We start from the raw sequence: 16,319 nt of genomic DNA on the forward strand, positions 1-16,319 counted from the left end.
CTTTTCTTGCAATTGAATTCTAAATTTGGATCAAGGAAGGGATTGAGATCTAGACTTGTTTTCTAGTCTCATTGAGCTCCTGAGATCTTCAACCTCTCATTTAGATTTTGCAATTGAGCGAAGCTGCTTTCTGTTTTGACTTTTCAAGTGATTTTCTAAATCTGTTTGAATCTGCTGCATCTTTTACTTCTCTGCTTGATTGCTATTTACACTTTCCTGTTGAATTTTATATTTCCAGCACCCACTCCCCTTTATATTTCATGCAATTTACATTTCTTGTCATTTAAGATTCTTGCAATTTACATTTCTTGTCATTTAAGATTTTGCCAATTTACATTCCTTGCCCTTTACGTTTATGCTCATTTACTTTCTGCAACTTTTAATTCACTGCCATTTACTTTTTGTTGGCTACATTCCATCAAATTTCACTTCAATGTTAGCTTGACTAAACTAATCACCCACTAAAGTTGCTTGATCCATCAATCCTTGTGGGATCGACCTCACTCACGTGAGTTTTACTACTTGATGCGACCCAGTATACTTGCCGGTTAGTTTTGGATGTTTTGGAAAATTCAGTTTTCCAAAAATTTTCCCATCACCCACAAGTAACTTGAACAACAAGAACTAAATTGAGAATAGGAGAATCTAGATCTACAACTTGAAGCAATATAGAAGTGAATTGACAATAGATCTCACCAATGAATACAAGAGAATTTCAAATTTGAGAAGCTAAACCCTTGAGAGAAGCTAGAGAGAAGTTAGAGTTTCTCTCTCTACAAAATATAACTTCCAACTAAAAATATCTAAAAAATGAGTCAAATGATGAGAACCCCTTCATCCCTTGGTCTTCTTATGGGTTTTGGCACCAGAATTAGTTCCAATTGGGTCCCACAGCTTCTCTGAATTTGCTGGGCATGTTTTCCTCTTAAAAATCACGTGCGGACACCGACGCGTACGCGTATAGCACGCGTGCGCGTCCCTAGGGTTTTCACAATCCACGCGCAAGCGCCAAGCACGTGTGCGCATCCATGAGGTTCTGGCTAAGCCATGCGAATGCGCCGGCTTCTAACTTTGGCTTCCTCGCGCCGATCCAGTGGCGTGCATCCACGCGTACGCGCAAGGTACGTGTGCGCGTCGCTGCTCAAGCTCCAAAACTTCATTTTCCATGCTCCTTCAATACATGCATGCTTTCCTTCTCTCTTCTAAGCCATCCTTACCCTATAACTTCTGAAATCACTTAACAAACGGATCACGGCATCAAATGGTAATAGGAGAGGATTCAAATATGGCCTATTTAGTATAAAAGAAGCATGTTTTCATCCATGGAGCAAAATCGGGAAGGAAACACGAAACCATGCATTTTCTATGAATAAGTGTAAGAACATTGATAAAAACCCTCAAAATCAATACAAGATAAATCCTAAAAATGGGGTTTATTATGTATCAAATATCAAATATTGGTATTATATATATAATGAATTAGTTATGGCAGTTTGTGAAATAACATGAATTTAGTGTAGGACATTAATTTTTCATGATTTGTTGTTATAAAAGCTGGGGCAATTTTCTTAAATAAATAAAATGGGTTTCAAAATTAACTGATTACACATTTTGGTAAACGAAGAAGCAATTGCATTTTTTCATGAATCTATAGAAACCACTACTGCCAGCTGATAAACCCCATTTGTAGGGTTTATCTTGAATTGAATTTAGAGGGTTTTATCATCTTTTCTCACATTTATTCAATGAAATAGCATGATTTGTGCTTAAGAGTAAAAAAATACTTTTTAGGACTTAGAATAGCTAAATTTAATTCACCTTGATTCCATTAGATATCTTGATATGTTTGTTAAATGATTTCAGATTTATGAGGCAAAGATTGGATCAAGGGAATGAAGAAAAAGCATGTAAAAATGGAGAACTCATGAAGAAATGAAGGAATCGCAAAAAGCTGTCAAGCCGACCTCTTTGCACTTAATTGACCATAACTTCAGCTGCAGAGGTCCAAATGATGCGGTTCTAGTTGCGTTGAAAAGCTAACATCCGGGGCTTCAAAATGATATAAGATTTGCCATAGTTTCACTATGCATAAAGGCGCGTATGCGCAGTGGTACGCGTACACGCCGATGGTTGCATATGATTCACTTAATGCAACTCGTGGCCAGCGATTTCTGGTGCATTTTGGGCCCAATCCAACTCATTTCTGATGCTATTTAACCCAAGAATTGAAGAGGGATGAGACATCTAGTTAGTTAGTGAGTTTTATTTTAGTTTTATCATGCTTTATTTAGTTTCTAGAGAGAGAAGCTCTCTCTTCTCTCTAGAATTAGGAGTAGGTTAGATCTAGATTAGGAATTTTTAGATCTAGGTTAATTTCATGCTTTGATTTACTTTTCCTTTTGTAATTCTTCTTCTTCTACATCTCTTCTCTCTAGTTTAGCATTTAATTCTTGTAATTCTTTACTTGTATGTTGATGCACTTTTGTTCTTTTATTTCTCTTTAATGCAATTTATGATTCATGTTCCTTTATTGTTCATTTGATTTGTTGTTGTTTAATTCCTTGCAATTGAGTAGTGTAGATTTACTTTCCTTGAAATTTTATTATGCTTTCTTTTTATGCCTTCCAAGTGTTTGATGAAATGCTTGGAAGGATGTTAGAGTAGATTTTAGTACTCTTGGCTTGGGAAGGTAACTTAGGAACTCTTGAGTTACTAATGTCCAAGTGATTGACGATTGGAAACCATTAACTCTAGATCTCACTAATTGAGTTGGTGGAGAACTAGGACTTATGGACTTGGATTGATATAGCTCACTTGACTTTCCTTTACTATTAGTTAGAGGATGACCTAGTGGGATTGATCCTTGCCAATTCTCATGTTGTGGTTAGTGATAGGGATAGAGATCCTTGACCACCAAACCTTGCCAAGACCTTTGTAGCTATTAGTTTACTTCTTTGCCATTTATCTTTCATGCCTCTTATCAAAACCCCAAAACATAACTCATAACCAATAATAAGACACTTTATTGTAATTCCTAGGGAGAACAACCCGAGGTTCAATACTTCGGTTTATAAATTTAGGAGTTTGTACTAGTGACAAACAATCTTTTGTATGAAAGGATTATTGTTTGGTTTAGAAACTATACTTGCAATGAGAATTCATTGTAAATTCTAAACCATCCAAAATCCCAATCATCAAAATGGCACCGTTGTCAGGGAATTACAATGGTGTTATGTTATTGGTTATTGTATATATGTGAATATTGTGAATAGGTTTGTCTTTTGCTTGTTTACTAGACTTTGTTAGTTTTATTTTGTTTTTCCACTATGAATTCTCACTTTGGCTATGAGTTTGGTCTCAATTGTGTTGTATGAAATGTGAACTTCAATGACCGCATGCATCAAGGATGGAACCAACAAAGATGGGAGGAGCCTCAAGGAATTGATCACTCCTATTGGCAACAACTTCCGGACACTTATAGGTATAATTCACATCCTAGTGCATGCCAATTTAATGGCTTTGGTGACTCTTTTTGTGACAATCAAGTACCACCACTATATGCTTATGAACCCTATCCTCAACATGACTATCAACCATACTCAAAAGCCTATTTTTACCAAGCACCCTCTTGTGACCCACATCCATTGTATGACCAACCACCCATGCCATTTCCTTGTGACCATTATGACCAAGAACCTTTAGAACCACCATAATTCCATTATGATTATTACCAAGAATCACCTCAATGCACACCATCTCCTTACCCTTACCAAGAAGAACTGCCTTCCTACTATGAGCCCTTTCTCCAAAATAATGAACCTTCCCATTCACCCCAAGCCCCAATAGACGACTCTCTCACATTGCTACTTCAAGGCCAAGCGAATATGCAAAGGAACACGCTAGAATTTGTGGCTACCTTGACCAAGGTAGTAAGCACATTAGCTTCCCAATGCTTGAGCACTCAAAGCACTCCCATGGTCACATGTGGAGAATCAATTGAAAAGCATAGCATGAAGGAGAGATTGGAAACTCTGGTGGAAAATGAGGGATGTTATTTTGTATTAGAGCAATTAGAGGAGCCTATGATCATTGAAGAAGAGGAAGAAGTGGTTAAAGACTTAGGAGATGCGGAACCTCCTTGGGAGCCTAGAGTTGAAGAGAACCTCTCCAAGAAGATTGAATTTGATGTTGAGGAAGAGAGTGCACAACCTCCAAAATAATTTTTGAATGAAGACTTAAAAGGAATGAAGCAAGAAGTAAGTTCCCTTGGTGATCAAGATCATGCATCCAACTTTTTTGGTGGTGAATCCTTTGAATTTGAAGAACCTTCTCCCAATGAGATAGAAAGTGATGTGGAGGTAGATTTCTCTCAACCTTCCATTTATGATTTGAGTGATGAAGAAGAGTTAGAAGAAATTGATGAACAAAGGATTGAAGTTGAAGAAATTTGTGAAGAGGTGGAGGTAACCAAGGAAGAACACAAGAGAGTAAAGCTTGCTAGCACATTGGAGATACCTCTCCCCAAGCCATCACCATCTATTCCTTCATTCAAGTGGGTAAATTCCTTATACTCAAGCTTTATTATTCCCCTTGAATATAGTTTGCTTGAGACAGATGGTCAGCTTAGACATATTTGTGGCTTTAAGAGCAAAAGGGAGATGGTTAGTGGTTGGAAACATCATTCTAAGCTCATGATGGTTGCACGTTCAAGGTTGAATAGTAATGGTTAGTGTAGAATCCAATTGCAAGGGTCTAGGAAGTTGTTTGGGGGATTCTTTGAGAATTCGAAGGTCATGCCACCCAATTGGAATCATGATGATCAATTTGAAGATGGGTGTCAAAACAAATTGTGGGATTTCGGATCGCACAAGGAGAATCAATTTTGGGAGCCCATGGCTTGTGAAGAGCTCCATCAAGGCTTAGAGGCATTACCTTTGGAGAATAGAGCTTATTGGAGAAACAAGCATTGGTGGGAGTTCCAAGATGAATTTAAGCACAAGCCACCTTGAAAGGAACTCCCCATAAGTCCAACTTAAGGATAATAAACAAAAGTGCTAGGTGGGAGACACCACACCATGGTAAATTCTTTTCATTTTTCTCTTTTGTACATATTGGTAAAAGTGGTTTAAATTCAAGTTTTTACTAGTTAGTTGAGTATATTTGGTAGTTTGGTATGTTAAATAAGGTTTTAGGGTGTTTTGGTAGCTGTTTGGAGGTTTGGAAGGCTTGGTTTGGTGCAAGAACTTAGAAAAATTTTGAAAAATAGAGCACCAACCCGTGCTTACGCGCGTACATGGCACGTACGCGTGGATGCGAAAATCCCACCCCCAGCCGAAAACCCGAGAGTTAGGCCTGCACTGTGCAAACATTGGGCCTAAGGCACAAACCAACCCGCGCGTACACGCACCTGGCGCGTACGCGTCCATGATCCCAAATGCGCAATGCACACGTACGCAGGCTGTACGCGCGCACGCCGATAGTGCCACCTGCCCTCCTGGTACATTTTTCAGAGAGTTGGGCCAACCTTACGCTGACACTGTACCCTGCGCCCAACCTAACCCACGCGTGCGCGCGCCTGGCGCGTACGCACCCTTCAGCCAATCTGCGCATCGGCGCGTAAGCGTGCATGACGCGTCCGCGCCGGTAAAAAAAAAGAGTTTTTTTCTCATCTTCCATTTTCTTTTGTCCATTGCATTTGTATACTTTTATTTTTTTGCATATTCATTTTTTTTATAGCCTATTTTTACTTTATTTTTTTCCGAGTTTCTTATTTTAATAATGGTGTTGCATTTTTCTACACAATCGTTAAGACTTTCTTGCATTATTTTGATGCCTCTTGACTTGTTTGATATTGTTGGGTGATGAAACTTTTAAATCAATGCAATCTTGTATGACTCTTGAGTCTTTGTGCATTGATATGCCCTCATATTGTCTTTCATGATCCACATTTTTTTCTTAATTGAACTCGATGCTCAATATGCTCTTCATACTTTGATTTTCATCTTGCATCAACTATTAATATGCCTTAGCTTACATTGTTTTCTCACTCACATGTTGTAGCTACCATGTAGTAGAGAACCATACTCTCACCTGACATTAGCCCCCGCCTACGTTCTACTTGTTATGATATCTTTGTTGTAGGCCTAATTGTTGTTCTTCTTTCCTCCCCTTTTAGGTTGGCCATCAAGAAGGGAGAAATGAATAGCTTTAAATGGAGCAACAAACAAGTCATCCGCACAACCTTTTGAAGGAGCTCATCAGTTGTAACAACCCATCCACCTTGCTCTTCTTTGCATGCACCGAGGACGGTGTAATCTTCAAGTGTGGGGAGGTCATCCGACCGATCTCCATGGGTAACAATTCCTTTCTCAACACCAATTCTTAGTTTTCTTTGTTAGATTAGTTATTGCATTGCATGATAGGTTGCATGTTAGTTAGAATTTGTACATATTTCTACTACTTCTTTCTTATTAGGACTACTCGGTTATGGTGAAGATTTCTTTTTCAAGAAATTATTTTTAGGGCAACCTACCAATTTAAAAATAGTTTTTGTTGAACTTGCTTGAAAGAATTTATTTTGGAACATGATTTTTTAGCTAAGAACACAAGCTTGTGAGATTTGAGCCTAATGGCGTGGTTACATCTTATAACCACTTATTTTTTCTTCTTGTGTGCATTATTCTCTTTCTATCATTGTGATCTTTGATTTGTTTGATTCTTTATGTCCATTATTTTGTGTAGATATGCATTTATATGATTGAGGCCATCATTTTATTTAGCTCACTTACCCAAAAAGCCTTACCTTTTATCATCCATTGTTAGCAACTTTGAGCCTACGCTTAACCCACTTGTTCTTTAATTTAGCACATTACAAGCCTTAAAGAGGAAAACAATAAATGTCCTTTATTTGGATCTTTGATTAGCTTAGGCTAGTGAGTGTGAGTATCATTCAAGTGTGGGAAAACTTAGGACATTGGTTGGGATAAAAGGGTATTTTTGTTTTGTATTTCTATATTTGGGAATTGGGTCCATACTCATGTGTTAATTAAATATAAAATCATATGCATTGATACTTTTGTATATATTTTATTGCAAAGCAAAAAGAAAAGAAAAAAAATGGGTAGTTAGGTTTGTTTAGAATTGTATAGGTTGCTATATAGGTTAGGTGGGAAGTTTAAGGTAATCAAAGATTCAAATTTCAAGTCCACTTGACCAAATATGCTTCCTTATCTTGACCCTAGCCCCATTACAACCTATGAAAAGTCCTTATCGTAGTTGCATGCATGCATGAAATAATTGTTGATTGTTAGATGAAAAACAAATCTTGGAAAGCATGATTAGGGGAGAATTGAGAGAATCGACCCTATACACTTAAGCGACTAGAGTGCAAACACTTCCGGTGAGGGTTCGATGCTCAATTCCTTGATTCCCGGCCTTCATGAGTGTTCTTCTTGCAAGTCTATTTGAACTTCATTTTTATACTTGAATTGGTAGGATTCATGAATCATCATATAACCTTAGCCCTACCCGTTTATACATGCTCTTGGAGGATTGATTTATTTTTAACCAAGTAGGTAGAGTCATTTTGCATTTAGTTGCATTCATATAGATAGATGCATATAGTTTCCTTGCATTGAATAAATGTCATACCCCTTGCTTCATTCTTGGTTTAAGCATGAGGACATGCTTGGTTTCAGTGTGGGAAGGTTGATAAACCCCATTTGTAGGATTTATCTTGTGTTGAATTTAGAGGGTTTTATCATCTTTTCCCACATTTATCCAATAAAATAGCATGGTTTTTGTTATTCTCCTTTAATTGTGCTTAAGAGTGAAAACATGCTTTTTAGGACTTAGAATAGCTAAATTTAATTCACCTTGATTCCATTAGATGCCTTGATATGTTTGTTAAGTGATTTCAGATTTAGGAGGCAAAGATTGGATCAAGGGAATGAAGAAAAAGCATGTAAAAATGGAGAACTCATGAAGAAATGAAGGAATCGCAAAAGCTGTCAAGCCGACCTCTTTACACTTAATCGACCATAACTTGAGCTACAGAGGTCCAAATGATGCGATTTCAGTTGCGTTGGAAAGCTAACATCCGAGACTTCGAAATGATATAAAATTTGTCATAGTTTCACTGCGTATAAGGGCGCGCACGCACACGGTATGCATACGCGCTGATAGTTGCATATTATTCACTTAATGCGACTCGTGGCCAGTGATTTCTGGTGCATTTTAGGCCCAATCCAACTTATTTCTGATGCTATTTAACCCAAGGATTGAAGAGAGATGATACATCTAGTTAGTTAGTGAGTTTTATTTTAGTTTTATCATGCTTTAGTTAGTTTCTAGAGAGAAAAGCTCTCTCTTCTCTCTAGAATTAGGAGTAGGTTAGATCTAGATTAGGAATTCTTAGATCTAGGTTAATTTCATACTTTGATTTACTTTTCCTTTTGTAATTCTTCTTTTTCTACATCTCTTCTCTCTAGTTTAGCATTTAATTCTTGTAATTCTTTACTTTTATGTTGATGCACTTTTGTTCTTTTATTTCTCTTTAATGCAATTTATGATTCATGTTCCTTTATTGTTCATTTAATTTGTTGTTGTTTAATTCCTTGCAATTGAGTAGTGTAGATTTACTTTCCTTGCAATTTTATTATGCTTTCCTTTTATTCCTTCCAAGTGTTTGATGAAATGCTTAGAAGGATGTTAGAGTAGATTTTAGTGATCTTGGCTTGGGAAGGTAACTTAGGAACTCTTGAGTTACTAATGTCCAAGTGATTGACGATTGGAAGCCATTAACTCTAGATCTCACTAATTGAATTGGTGGAGAACTAGGACTTATGGACTTAGATTGATATAGCTCACTTGACTTTCCTTTACTATTAGTTTGAGGATGACTTAGTGGGATTGATCCTTACCAATTCTCATGTTGTGGTTAGTGATAGGGATAGAGATTCTTGACCACCAAACCTTGCCAAGACCTTTGTAGCTATTAGTTTACTTCCTTGCCATTTATCTTTCATGACTCTTATCAAAACCCCAAAACGTAACTCATAACCAATAACAAGACACTTTATTGTAATTCTTAGGGAGAACGACCCGAGGTTCAATACTTCGATTTATAAATTTAGGAATTTGTACTAGTGACAAACAATCTTTTGTATGAAAGGATTATTGTTTGGTTTAGAAACTATACTTGCAACGTGAATTCATTTGTAAATTCTAAACCGTCCAAAATCCCAATCATCACCAGCAGTGGATTAGGGTATAATGTAAACTGCTACTGGCAGCTGCGAATTACGTGCACTAGGAGTTAAAGAGAAACCGCTATAGGCAGCAGCAGTTTTTGTAGAGCACGATTTGACCATAAACCGCTACAGACAGTAGCGGTTTATGCATTGGGGGCATTGAACGTAAACCACTAGAGGTAGTAGCGGTTTTCGTGGAGGGAGTGTCTATATAAATCATGGCTTGCAGTCGCGGATTTCATTTGTGTGGCTTGTGGGGTTGGCTAGAGAGAGAAAAGTTGTAGAGAGAAGGAGGAGCACTTGGAGGAGAGTTTTAAGATTTTTTCGAGCGTTGACCTTCAGGTAAAGATCATGGCAGATGAACTGAGCTTGTACCGACTGAACGGTATTGCCTATATTGCCGGTGCCATTACCGATGAAGTTAGATTTATTTTATTTATCTGAGCATTAACATATGTTAGATAGGTTATGGAATGTAGGGTATAGGAGCTAGAATATTAATCTAAACCTTATACTTGAGTGTTAGATCTTACTTAGGATGTGGAATGTAGTGTCGGTATATACTAGGTTAGACGACATTGGAATAATAGGTAAAGATAATTTAATTTTAATTTTAATTATTCTGTTTAAAATATAGCTAAGAAACCAGTATTTAGCCAGAAATTGATTTAGGTTGAGAACGTGTTTATTTTTTATGTTCCCTTGGAAATCGGGATTTGAAGTTTATAACCGGTTTTTGAAGTATGTAACGAATCAAAGATTTAACAGTTTGAATGTATAAGTGAATAATAATTTAATTAATTAATTATTTAGTTGTGTCGTTGTGTGATAATATTTATTTATTTATTCAGTCAAATAAGTTAAGATTTTTCCATGTTGCATGTAAATTTGAACAACGTTGTGCATGTCTTTCGTGCATGGTGCAGTCAAGTAGGTGTATATACAGTGTGAGGCGGCAACAAAATATGCCAATGCATGAAAGAATCATACCTTATTTAGAGAGGGCTGGTTTATACCACTTGGCCAGGCTAAACAGTCGTTGGTTCTGGTTGGATGAGGCTATGGTTAATGCGTTCATTGAGAGGTGGCGTCCCGAGACACATATTTTTCATATGCCTTTTGGAGAGTGCACAGTGACACTGCAAGATGTGGTGTTTCAGCTTGGGTTGCCTATTGATGGGAGGGCTGTTAGTGGTTTCCTTGCAGAGTTTGAAACTTTCATGGAGGGTGGCCGACCAGCCTGGAAATGGTTTTAGGAGTTATTCAAAGAGCTGCCTCCACCGAATAAGGTCAAGCAGATGACCGTCCACTTCACATGGTTTCATGAGAGGTTTCGGGTGTTGCCAGAAGATGTGACCGAGGATACTGTTCGCATATATGCACGTGCCTACATCATGTTGTTGTTATCCACAAAGTTATTTGGGGACAAGAGTGCGAATCGGGTTCATATTCAGTGGTTGCCCTTTATGGCGAATTTTGATGACATGGGGAGTTATAGTTGGGGATCTGCTGCATTGGCATGGTTGTATCGATGCATGTGTCGGGTAGCGAATAGAAATATTACGAACTTGGTGGGTCCTCTTCAGCTACTACAGAGTTGGATATTCTGCTGGTTTCCCTCATTGTGGCCCTCTGGGTTTAATGATTTTTCATTTCTGTTAGCATCCAGGTATTATTTATTTGGTAGGATTTTGTAAAATCTTATATGTGGTTTGACGCATTCAGTTTGTAACGGTTGTTATTACTCAGGTGGGCTGCCTACTTACCTCCTAACGATGGGGAAGAGCAGAAGGTTATCAGATATCGCCTTGCATTAGATCGATTAACTGCTCAAGATGTAAGTATCATGGTTGTGGTTGGTTATATGGTTGTGGTTCATGTTACTGCTTATATGTACATTGTTTTATGTCTTATGAGGATGTCCAATTTTCAAATTGTATTGGAGCCTTACTCCTCACTCGACGTACTTGCTGTGGTTCACCCTGAGATTCTTACGGCGAAGCATTCTCGGTTATGGAGAGTGAAGACCAGCTTGATATACTTTTCTATGATCGAGTGGCATCAAGTTGATAGGGTAGTGGCACAGCTTGGAGGGGTTTAGCATGTTCCCGAGAGGGCTTTAAACATTGACTGGCTGCATGCTAAGGATGGGAGAGGCGGGGATAAGTGATTCCCCCATTACTATCAGGTGTGGCATTTACACTGGGAGAACAGGGGTGATTTCGTGCTTGCTATCAACAGAATGCCTGATCTAGGCCCCTCTGCTGAGTTCTTTGATTGGTGGCACCGTAAGGCGCATAGGGTTCTTTCTCCGATTGCGGCATTCGCAGATCTGAGGAACGTGGAGATACTGGCCGAGGCCTTTCAGAGAGGGTCGTCACAGGCACCATGGAGATCACAGCTGCCAGACATGCCGGACAACAGGCGTGTTGAGAGACACCATCGTATTGGTACTAGGACATCGGTCGAGAGTGGCGATGGCTAGATGATATGATGCAGGAGGATGATGCAGGTGGGGATGGCGCATGTATTACAGAGCACCGTGTCCGTCAGGCTAGTGCGCGACATAGGGGGCTGGGTGGAGGTTCCCAGATTGGTGGTACACCTGGTGGCGACAGAGCGTCTGGGCCAGGGGCCGGGACGTTCAAGACTTGATATAGCTCTCAGGCATTCCATGACAGCGCACAGATGTTTGCTGACATTGGAACCACTACCATGACCATGGACATAGATGATCAGATGGGTAGTTCACAGCTCTATGACGACGAACAGACCCAGGCACAGGTTGATGCACCTGCTTACCCTCCTCAGATGCCAGATATTCAGCCTGATGCCGCAGCTTACCATCCACAGATGCCAGATGTCCAGGCACCAGAGTACCAGGTACTGGGCTATCAGGGACAGTACGTGGTGGATTTGAACGAGCCTGCAGGTAGCCCGTACGACACTTGATTCACCATAGGTGGTACACCCGAGTCAGAATTTGGACCTACCCATCCGGCTGACGATGTAGCACAGCGGCCCACCCGACCTGCTAGAGTGAGGCATCGTGCTCGATGTGGCACCGATTCTCATTTAGACCGTGCCTGCAAAAGCCACATCGTTTCGGCCTATTGGGATCAGCTTCATCCATGTTGTTGCAGATCCGTGTGGATTGTGGTCGACCCTCTCTAGCGCGTCTCATGTTCGGGTCAGGGATGACAGTCGGTTTGTCATATGGCGGCCAAAGCCCCTCTAGAATACAAGGTGCAAAGGCCATCTAATACACCTTGAATACCTCAGCCATGCTGTAAACTTCATCAACGAATGTGGCCCAATCCAGTCGTGACTGAGCACAGCATGCGATTGCATGGCAACAGGGGTAGTGCAGGGCCTGAAAATGGCCACAATTGCACGTACTCTCTAAGCAAAACTCGGTACATTCCCAATGAAAAGTTACCCATAGGTGTAGTCTCCGCGACAGTATACTCGGACTAATGCCTATCGAATAGTGTCACCGTGAAACACCTTGAATCCCTCAAGTTCCACTCAATGGCTTTAGAAAAGTGCCTGGCGAAATCGGTGTCCAGACCCCAGTTGTGCCTCTGTTAACTGACCCCGAACAACAAACAGCTCTACAAGCCTTAAGCACGTTGATTTGACCAACAACATCACTGGTAGATTCCTGGTTCCCTTCAAAACAGAGTTGACACACTCAGATATATCGGTCGTCATGTGACCATATCGCCTGCCTCCATCCTTGTGTTGTGTCCACTTCTCATACTCCATCCTATTTGCCCAATCACACATAGCCGGATTCTCTATTCTCATGATATTAAACCAATACTCAAACTCGGCCTCCGTCTTAGCATAAGCAGCATTCACCAGCCACCTCCTAGCATCCTGCCCTTTGAAGCTGAAAGCAAAATTGGCTGCAACATGCCGAATACAAAATGTCTTATACGCATCAGGAGGTTGCCATCCACTATAAGGTGTCTCTAGTGCTGCCTTGATGCCGTTGTGCCTGTCAAAAATCACTAGAATGCCCATTTATGGCGTCACATGTCTTCTGAGGTTGGTCAGAAAGTATGACCAAGACTCTGTATTTTCTCCCTCCACAAGTGCAAAAGCAATAGGCAGGATGTTCGAGTTTCCATCTTGAGCAATTGCTAACAACAAGGTCCCTCTGTACTTAACATAAAAGTGAGTACCATCGATGCTGAATAGAGGTTTACAGTGTCAGAATGCCTCAATACAGGAAGGAAATGTCCAGAATAGACGGTGAAAGTAGACAGTCGATTCATCAACCTGATCACCCACTCTAACCGGAGAGGTCTTCAAAGAGCTATCATACCATCCATGGTGGACGTCACCCCAAGGATCCAACGGGCCAACTCGCCATAAGACTCCTCCCAGTCCCCGTAGATCTATTCTATTGCCTTCTGCTTCACCATCCAAACCTTCCTATAACTAGGCCTGAAACCATAGGTGGACTCAGTTGCTTCCTGCAACACCTTAATTGTAACCGACACATCCGCTCTGACCAACAGAAAGATCCTCGCACAGATGACATGATAATCAAGTTGTTTGTGGTCGCTCGATATGAATGTGGCCAAACACATGTGCGGTCCGTTGTACCTCCTAACTTCCCACGTGCTGTTCCGTTGCCGCAGTGCGATACGGATCATCCACGTGCACCCTTTTCCAAACTCCTTGCACTTCCCTTGGTATTTGAGATGGTCCGATTCTATCACCCTGTACTCAACTCCACGCTAGATGCTGTAATCCTTCACACTCAGCACGGCTTCATCCTTACTCTGGAAAGATTGGCTAAGACGAAATTCTGTCAGACTGGTTACATCATGCAGACCCTGACCCACATAGGTCTCCCCCATCTCTCGTTGTTTGCCAATGGCTTCCAAGTTCAACGCTGACAAGTGTGGAGGATATTGCTGTGTGTCGGAACCTGATGCTCCTTAGGGTGTATGTGTGGTGCTCGGAATATCATCCTCACTGTCCCCAATAATGTCGATCGGCTCATCCGCTGAATCATCGTCCGCATGGCATTTTCAACATGATCTGGTCCAACCTCATAGTCAAAATCGGGGACACCACGAGGCACACTAGCAATACCAATCGCAACACATGGAGGATCGTGGATCGGACTGGAAGGTGCAACCACCGGCATTGACGTGGAGGCACTACCCATCGTCGTCGACTGAGGATTTGGCGCAGATGCCCCAGAGCTGTCGATGCCATCTTCCAACTTCGCAAACAACTCGGGTATTCTGACCTCTGGAAAACTCTGCCGACAGTGAAACAAGACCTGCAAGTCTTCATTGGACCCTATCACAAACGTTTCATACTTCACACCGGCAGACACAATGGCAATGGAAATCTTGTAGAACAATTTTTTAATCCACTTTGTCCCGCACACACCAAGCTTCTGTGATATGCTCTATTTTATCTCTGCCAACGTACTCGACAACCGAATTAATACACTAAGAGGTTCCCTATCTGTAAATTTAACTCCGTGCCTTTTACTTTTTTTATTTTCCCAGAGCAATGCACCAAAGCCATAAAACACTCTTCCCCATCTATTTGTGAGAAATGATACTCTTCTCACCCCAATAATGCTTTGGAGGGGGTATTTATAGGCAACCAGCCTTGACGCACCCTCCACGTAAACCGCTACTGCCTCTAGCGGTTTACGTTCAATGCCCCAATTGTAGCGGTTTATGGTCAAATCATGCTCTACAGAAACCGCTGCTGCCTATAGTGGTTTCTGTTCAACTCCCAGTGCACGTAAACCGCCACTACAAAAAAAATCACTTTTAGCGGCCATTTATTTTGCTTTTAGCGGCAATAAAAATAGCCGCTAATACATTTATCGGTAATTAGACATTAGCCGTCTTATGCTTTGCCGCTAAAAGGTTTTAGCGGCAATTATAACATTTGCCAGTAAAGACCTTTTTAATGGCCGCAAAAAATATGTAACTTTTAGTGGCCATTTTCTTGGCAATTTATATGGCCACTGAAAGTAATTCTAAAATTGCAATGTTACTCACTTTTAGCGGCAATTACTATTGCCGCAAAAATCCATTTTACCGGCAATTTATATGGCCACTAAAAATAATTCTAAAATTATAATATTATTTACTTTTAGTTGCGATTACTATTGCCGCTAAAATCTTAAAGACTTTTTTTAGTTATATTATACCCATTTTCTTAGAAGCAACGAACTATCTTTTTTTTTTCTAGAATCTCAATTATTTTTGCCAACAATTATTATTATTATGCATAATATAAATATTCTGAAATTAATTACCACAAAATAAGATATTTCATTAAATTCAAAATATTGATACATAAATTTCTCTTGAAAAATAATAAATCATGTTACAAATCTAAACAACAAAAATACTACAAGCCTATAACTATGTAAATACAAGTGGATGAACTATAATGTTGACATATATAGCCACTCTCGCGTACCTTCACCACTTCACTTTATTGGGTGATGGTCCCTGTCTTTTTACTCTTCTGATTATTTTGTAATTTCACCAACAACAAATGTCATGATACTATAAATACAATTTAGCTTAACCATGAGTAATAATACTTGCCAAAGTTGTGGTCCAATAATCATACTTTGCTAATATGATAAAAGGTATAAGGCAATAAAAAACTTCACCCTCAATTAAAGTCAACATGCACATGGTTGGAATAAGTAGTAAGCATATTTACATTAGTACCTTGATCTATGCTAAAGTTCACTAGCTACAACAAAACTAAACATGAAAATCAAATCAAACTAGAATTTACGAAGTAGCACCACTTATTCTAATTTCTAATCAAATCAGGGAAATTAATATGGAAATAACATGGGGAACAAGTTTTGTTCTGATACACTATTATATTGAAATGCCGCTCCTTTTTAATAAATTCAGCAGTAGTTTGTCTATAACTATGCAACATTGTCATGTCCTAAATAAAACTCATCTTTTATTTTTAAAAGAAATAACAGGACCACCAACATGCAACCTCAGTCACTAAAAAAGCTAATATTGTGATACAATAATGGTGGAG

This window comes from Arachis ipaensis, chromosome B09 (genome assembly GCF_000816755.2).
Source record: "Arachis ipaensis cultivar K30076 chromosome B09, Araip1.1, whole genome shotgun sequence".
Lineage (NCBI taxonomy): Eukaryota > Viridiplantae > Streptophyta > Magnoliopsida > Fabales > Fabaceae > Arachis > Arachis ipaensis.